General features: G+C 63.9%; 1 non-coding gene across 1 annotated transcript in view; it reads left to right on the top strand.

Moving 5' to 3' along the window:
• The first annotated feature begins 7,040 nt into the window (after window positions 1-7,040).
• The window catches only part of LOC140108485 (18S ribosomal RNA), a 1,884-nt gene continuing 1,387 nt past the window's right edge, over window positions 7,041-7,537 (top strand). The window contains exon 1 of the ribosomal RNA XR_011851092.1: window positions 7,041-7,537. This exon is cut by the window's right edge and continues 1,387 nt beyond it. This is a non-coding gene — a ribosomal RNA (18S ribosomal RNA).

The following is a 7,537-nucleotide window of genomic DNA, read 5'->3' as shown; positions in this document are numbered from 1 at the left end:
GCGAGCCCCTTCGGCTGCAAGAGTGTGTAGGTCCCGCTCAACAGTCTACGTCCTTAACCATCGGGGACTTTGTAGATTTTGGTCAAGATCGCCCCCCGCATGTCCTAGCGGGAGGTCTCCGCGGCGGAGGCCGGAAAAGGTGCGAGGTGAGCGGCATGGTATGACTGGGTTCGTGCCGCTCACCGTTACCCGGAGCGTGGCGCCCTCCGGGTAAAAGGCTAGCCGGGGCGAGTAGGTGGGATGACGGGCGCATAAGCAACGCCGTCCCCGCCGTACAAGGTGCCGGTGGCCTGGCGAACCACCGGCGCAAGGCTAGCCAGGGCGTACCGCGGGGCAGAGGGCGCATAAGCCACGCTCTCTCTCCATCCCACCAGCACAAGCGAAAAAATTTCAAAGTGTGGGAGAACCGGCTTCCCGACCGGTGGCACTCTGCCTCTCGCTGCCGCCCTCCTGGAAGCGTCCTCGGTCACTCGGTGTCCGGCAGATTTCAGAGCTCCGGAATGGTGAAAAAGAACCGGTGAGAGGGCGAATCCGGCTTCTCTCTGCCGGGCGAGGACCACCGCAGGCGGCAAGGGACGTCTGCCAGGAGACGGCGCTGCGGGCAGGCTTTAAAAGTGCATGGGGTTTTGGCCTCGGCGAAAGTCGAAAAAATTTTGCGGTCGGAGCTGTCTGCCCCGGCCGGGGAAGGCTCACCGCCGGCGGCTGCCAACCCCTGGCTTGCCCGCTGGATGCCCTTTCGGAGGCTGCTGAAAAAGAACTGTCAGGCGGGCACCTCTCGGAAGAACCGCAGACCAAAACGACCGGTAAAAATTTTGGGCGATCCGACCCTCAGTGCACCTTCGGCGGCAGAGAAAAGCAACAAAAACACCGGTCAAAGAAGGGAGGTTTTGGTCGACTCTGCCTGGTTTTTGCACAAAGTCAGATCCGTAATGCCAGCGGGACTGAGTCGCTTTTGCGTGCCGTGGTCCTGGAGGCCTGCTCGGACAGAGCGGTCCTTCGGGTCCCGCGGGAAGGGGCATTTCATGTTCCTCTGCGGGAGGTGGTCCATTTTCTGCGGGAAATGGCGAGCCCCATCGGCTACAAGAGTGTGTAGGTCCCGCTCAACAGTCTACGTCCTTAACCATCGGGGACTTTGTAGATTTTGGCAGAAATCGCCCCCCGCAGGTCCTAGCGGGAGGTCTCCGCGGCGGAGGCCGGAGAGGGCGCGAGGTGAGCGGCATGGTATGACTGGGTTCGTGCCGCTCACTGGTACCCGGAGCGTGGCGCCCTCCGGGTAAAAGGCTAGCCGGGGCGAGTAGGTGGGTTGACGGGCGCATAAGCCACGCCGTCCCCGCCGTACAAGGTGCCGGTGGCCTGGCGAACCACCGGCGTAAGGCTAGCCGAGGGCGTACCGCGGGGCAGAGGGCGCATAAGCCACGCTCTCTCTCCATCCCACCAGAACAAGCGAAAAATTTTCAAAGTGTGGGAGAACCGGCGACCCGACCGGTGGCACTCTGCCTCTCGCTGCCGCCCTCCTGGAAGCGTCCTCGGTCACTCGGTGTCCGGCAGATTTCAGAGCTCCGGAATGGTGAAAAAGAACCGGAGAGGGGGCGACTCCGGCTTCTCTCTGCCGGGCGAGGACCACCGCAGGCGGCAAGGGACGTCTGACAGGAGACGGCGCTGCGGGCAGGCTTTAAAAGTGCATGGGGTTTTGGCCTCGGCGAAAGTCGAAAAAATTTTGCGGTCGGAGCCGTCTGCCCCGGCCGGGGAAGGCTCACCGCCGGCGGCTGCCAACCCCTGGCTTGCCCGCTGGATGGCCTTTCGGAGGCTGCTGAAAAAGAACTGTCAGGCGGGCACCTCTCGGAAGAACCGCAGACCAAAACGACCGGTAAAAATTTTGGGCGATCCGACCCTCAGTGCACCTTCGGCGGCAGAGAAAAGCATCAAAAATACCGGTCAAAGAAGCGAGGTTTTGGTCGACTCTGCCAGGTTTTTGCACAAAGTGTTGGCATCGTGCGGCGTCGCGCTTTGCCGTACCGTATCCCCAATGGAGCGGCGCCCGGCGGGGTAGGCTAGCCATGTGAGGTCGAGGGCGGGAGGACGGGACGTAAGCCAGGCCGTTCTCCACAAGAAATTCCGGACGCGGAGACCCCTTCTCCGCCCTACGGTCCCCAATGGGGTGGCGCCCGGCGGGTGAGGCTAGCCATGGGAGGACGGGACGTAAGCCAGGCCGTTCTCCACAAGAAATTCCGTACGCGGAGACCCCTTCTCCGCCCTACGGTCCCCAATGGGGTGGCGCCCGGCGGGTGAGGCTAGCCATGTGAGGTCGAGGGCGGGAGGACGGGACGTAAGCCAGGCCGTTCTCCACAAGTAAATTCCGGACGCGGAGACCCCTTCTCCGCCCTACGGTCCCCAATGGGGTGGCGCCCGGCGGGTGAGGCTAGCCGTGTGAGGTCGAGGGCGGGAGGACGGGACGTAAGCCAGGCCGTTCTCCACAAGTAAATTCCGGACGCGGAGACCCCTTCTCCGCCCTACGGTCCCCAATGGGGTGGCGCCCGGCGGGTGAGGCTAGCCATGTGAGGTCGAGGGCGGGAGGACGGGACGTAAGCCAGGCCGTTCTCCACAAGTAAATTCCGGACGCGGAGACCCCTTCTCCGCCCTACGGTCCCCAATGGGGTGGCGCCCGGCGGGTGAGGCTAGCCATGTGAGGTCGAGGGCGGGAGGACGGGACGTAAGCCAGGCCGTTCTCCACAAGTAAATTCCGGACGCGGAGACCCCTTCTCCGCCCTACGGTCCCCAATGGGGTGGCTCCCGGCGGGTGAGGCTAGCCATGTGAGGTCGAGGGCGGGAGGACGGGACGCAAGCCAGGCCGTTCTCCACAAACTCCCAGCGGTAGAGTCTCGGCTCTCCGCTCTTTTGATCGATCTGACACAGCGCGATCCGGCGGGGCAGGGCACTTTGCTCGGTCAGGGGTATTGGCCCCGGCCGGTTTATGGTAAAGCGTTCCTTAGCCTCAGTCTTGGTCGCGCATCAATCCCCCGCTCCCCGTGAGCGGCTGTCGTCCTCTGCCTAAGGTTGTGTAGCGCGGTGCCAGTGTGGTCCTCGCACGGCCCCGCTCCTGCCACAGCGGTAGGACTCTCTGCTTCGGCTGAGGTTTGCTACGAAGCGTATGGAACGGGCGTACTCCACCGTACCGTGGGTGGGGGGCGGCGGCGGCGGCGGCAGCGTCCAGCGCGGAGCTCCGGCTCCCGCGGCAGCGCCTCGCCTAGTGTCCCTCGGGCAAGTCCAATCGCCCCCCGCCCGGTCGGAGAGCGCAGACACACCTCTGTGTCCACGGTTTATTTCCGCAGCACGAAAAGGGACGGCTCCCGCCTGCTCCTCGCGGCGGCGACGAGGCTTAGACCCACCGTGGCGTATCCGCGGTAGGTATGCTCGTCGGTCGGAGGAGCGGTTGCGGTCGAGTGGTCCCCAGTGTACCCTGTTAGCGCTGCCCGCCTACGCCTGAAGAGCTGCGGACCGAGAAAAAGGTTCGCTCCGCTGCTGACGGCGAAGCGCGCGGCACGCCGCGGAAGAGGAGAGGGAGCGGTCGCCCCCGGGGCGGCTCCCCTCCGAGTCCGGCAGAAGCAGAGATTGTAGCGGAGGGGGGGGTTTCTAAATTCCCCGGGCGTGTTATCCCCAGCGGTAGCCTTTGAACTCTTCAACCGCAAGCACGATCGCACGTTCACAGCACCCGTCACTAGGAGCCGGGCCAGAGGCGGGCGGCAGACGAAACCGACATGAGCGCTTAAGGGTATTGCACCCCCGGCGCCCAGACCCTGGAAATTGAGTCTGCCCCCAAAGCCCACCCGCGTCCTCCTTGGCGCTCCCGGAGTACATGGTCGTAGATGGGCCATCGGTCGCTAATGCCAAACTGCGTCCCAGGGGTGCGTCCCCTCTGACCAACGGCAGACCCATCCCTCTCGCCAATCCGCGGATCCCCGCCAGGTCCCGAACAGGGCTCGTCCTTTAGCGTTTCAAATGCGCCCTCCCCGCCATACGAGGGGTTGAGGACCGTAGCCTTCCCTTACGAGAGGCACCAGGGGTGCGCCTGCTCGAGGGCCCGGCCGTGGGCGTAACGCTTGGGCCGCCCGGGGGAGTCGGTAGACCATGGGAGACCAACACTCGCACACGAACGTTGCCCGTGCTTTTGTGGAAGAGAGCTTCTTGCGAGGTTGTCGCTGCGGTGGCGCCCGGACAAACCCTATCCCTAAAACTTCTGGGGAATTGGCGTCTAAGCCTGCACCCTGCTCGGTATCCCTGCACCCACGAAGGGGGCCGTGGAAGGCTTGGGGTCGCGCCGGCGAAACCGACCGGATGCCCGGGGTACTGAACCCCCGGGGTCCCACCCTGGAAATTGAGCCGTCCGACCCCGCCACGTCTTCCTAGTGCTCTCCTTGGCTCCCCCGCCTGTGGGCATCGTTAGGGGCTGCGGTCATCAGCGCCGGCTAAGCTTCGGCAACACGGCCGACCCACCCCTTCGGCGCCTGGGGGTGCCTGGTCCCAGTCCGGGCCGTTCCGTAGGGGCGGCTATCCCTTACATGAGGGACTCGGTGCGTCCGCTCGGGCTGCGGGGCTCCGGCTCCGACAGCCGGGGAGCTGGTTTTGACCGCGGGCCTCCACGGGAACCGGCAGGGACCGGACTAGGCGTCAAGCCGAAAATAACCCCGGCACCCTCTGCTTCCAAAGCGAGGGGACCTTTGGCCGAGCGGGGGCACCGGAAGCCGAACCGACCCCAACCCCTCTTCCTACCCCAGGGCTGGGCTGACCAATCCCCTGATCGGGTCTAAAATGGAAGAAGGGGATTCGAGGGAAGGGGCTGGCGGAAGGCAGTTGCCCGACGGAGTAGGCGAAGGCCAGGCCGTTTCCGAGTCCCGAGCAGAGGAGGGCGAACTCGGCTCTTCATCGACCGACGGCGAGGCGAGGGCGGTGGCTGCCGCGGGGAAGACTCCATTGCTCGTCAGCGCGCTAGGAGCGGGGCCGACTGGCTGCTCGGGGTATGGCATCCCCGGGGGCCCACCCTGGAAATCTTCGCTCCTCAGCCGCTGCAGGTTATAAGGTCCCGCCGCGCGTAAGCGCTCAACTCTCCGACCCACGGATGTCGAGCCCATGGTGAGCCGGCCGTTTCGTACGGGGAAAAGGGGTCCTCTGGCCCCACATCGATCGAGGGGGTTTAGATCCGCGGAGGCACGCACCGCGAGGCGAATCGCTGCTTTTCCCCAAGAGGTTAACCTTCAAACCACCGAGTAGGTTCGGGGCAGGGCCGACAGTCTGCACTGGGGTATTGCATCCCTGGTGGGGCGACCCTGGAAATCTCTGCCCCTTTCCACTCTTTCGGTTGGGCCTCTCGTCGGGGCGAGCGTAAGTCGGCAAGCAGACGTGGGAAGAGGCTTCTTACCGGTGACACTCCCTTCGTGAGAGAGGCAGGTACTCGCCCCGGACCCCGGTCCAAATCTGCGCGGGCCGGACGGCCTCGGCCCTAGCCGAAGGCCGCTCCCGCGAAGCCAGGGAGCCGAAAAAAAAACCCCGACACCCTCCGCGACCTCGCGTGCTTCCAAAGCGAGGGGAAACTTTGGCCGAGCGGGGCACCCGAAGCCGAACCGACCCCAACCCCTCTTCTTACCCCAGGGCTGGGCTGACCAATCCCCTGATCGGGTCTAAAATGGAAGAAGGGGATTCGAGGGAAGGGGCTGGCGGAAGGCAGTTGCCCGACGGAGTAGGCGAAGGCCAGGCCGTTTCCAAATCCCGAGCCAGAGGAGGGCGAACGACGTTCTTCATCGACCGACGGCGAGGCTAGGGCGAGGGCGGTGGCTGCCGCGGGGAAGACTCCATTGCTTGCCAGCGTGCTAGGAGCGGGGCCGACAGGCTGCTCGGGGTATGGCATCCCCGGGGGCCCACCCTGGAAATCTTCGCTCCTCAGCCGCTGCAGGTTATAAGGTCCCGCCGCGCGTAAGCGCTCAACTCCCCGACCCACGGACGTCGAGCCCATGGTGAGCTGACAGTTTCGTACGGGGAAAAGGGGTCCTCTGGCCCCACATCGATCGAGGGGGTTTAGATCCGCGGAGGCACGCACCGCGAGGCGAATCGCTGCTTTTCCCCAAGAGGTTAACCTTCAAACCACCGAGTAGGTTCGGGGCAGGGCCGACTGTCTGCACTGGGGTATTGCATCCCTGGTGGGGCGACCCTGGAAATCTCTGCCCCTTTCCACTCTTTCGGTTGGGCCTCTCGTCGGGGCGAGCGTAAGTCGGCAAGCAGACGTGGGAAGAGGCTTCTTACCGGTGACACTCCCTTCGTGAGAGAGGCAGGTACTCGCCCCGCACCCCGGTCCAAATCTGCTCGGTCCGGCCGTCGTCGGCCCTAGCCGAAGGCCGCTCCCGCGAAGCCAGGCGATCCGAACCGAGGATCCGCGCGAGCCTTCTCCAAGCCCTCTGCCGGGCGCTGGTGTTGAAAGCGTAGCGGACCCTGTTCGCCGGAGCGATAGGAGCGGAGCACCGGTCCCGCAGGGTTGAAAGCTGGGTAGCAGCGCCGTAGCTTCCCTCCCAGCCTTCCCCCGGACCTGGCGCCCGATCCCCTCCGCTCCTCTGTGCGTTGGCGGGCGGCGCTGCATGGGTACGTCGCGACGGCTCCTATCGTCTCTCTCGCTTAACAGTGTGGAGAGGTGGTGGTGGAGCCGTCCGACACTCGAGGTGCTGAAGTTGAGCGTCCAATGCTTTCCTTCTATGCGCAGCCTACAGGAGCTGTCCGAGCTTCGGAGGTGCTGATGGAGGTGAGAGTCGAGCGCCACTTCTTGGCTGAACTGAGTGGGGAAAGCCAGCGGCTGCGAGAGGGAGGGGAAGGGAAGGCTTTTTCGGGTCCTTGGAAGGGACCGAGAGCATCTTTCTTGCCCCCCTGCCCTAAGCTCCATCCAATGTTGTCTGCGAGGTCTTCTCCGGCGGCGGAGAAGCGCTGCGGTAGCAGCAGCAGCAACGAGCGTTCCCATTAGCTCACGGAGCCTGACTCCAAGAGTCTACCCCTCAGAGCTCGGCTACCTGGTTGATCCTGCCAGTAGTATATGCTTGTTTTAAAGATTAAGCCATGCATGTCTAAGTACTGACTATTCTTTACGGTGAAACTGCGAATGGCTCATTAAATCAGTTATGGTTCCTTTGATCGTTCCGCATTGATGATGTGCTACTCGGATAACTGTGGCAATTCTAGAGCTAATACGTGCCCAAGAGCGCTGCCCTCCAGAAAGGCGTGCATTTATCAGACTTAAAACCAATCCGGGGAGCCCTGGTCCGCGGCGGGTCTCCGGGCCCGCTGCGGCGCCAGCCCCGTCCTAGACTTGGCGACTCTAGGTGACCTCGGGCCGATCGCACGTCCTCCGTGACGGCGACGATCTATTCAGGTTTCTGCCCTATCAACTGTCGATGGTATCTAACCCGCCTACCATGGTGACAACGGGTAACGGGGAATTAGGGTTCGGTTCCGGAGAGGGAGCCTGAGAAACGGCTACCACATCCAAGGAAGGCAGCAGGCGCGC

Source organism: Engystomops pustulosus, unplaced genomic scaffold (genome assembly GCF_040894005.1).
Source record: "Engystomops pustulosus unplaced genomic scaffold, aEngPut4.maternal MAT_SCAFFOLD_139, whole genome shotgun sequence".
Taxonomy (NCBI): Eukaryota; Metazoa; Chordata; class Amphibia; order Anura; family Leptodactylidae; genus Engystomops; species Engystomops pustulosus.
The sequence above is the reverse complement of the archived record's forward strand: the minus strand, read 5'-3'. Positions and strand labels throughout refer to the sequence as shown.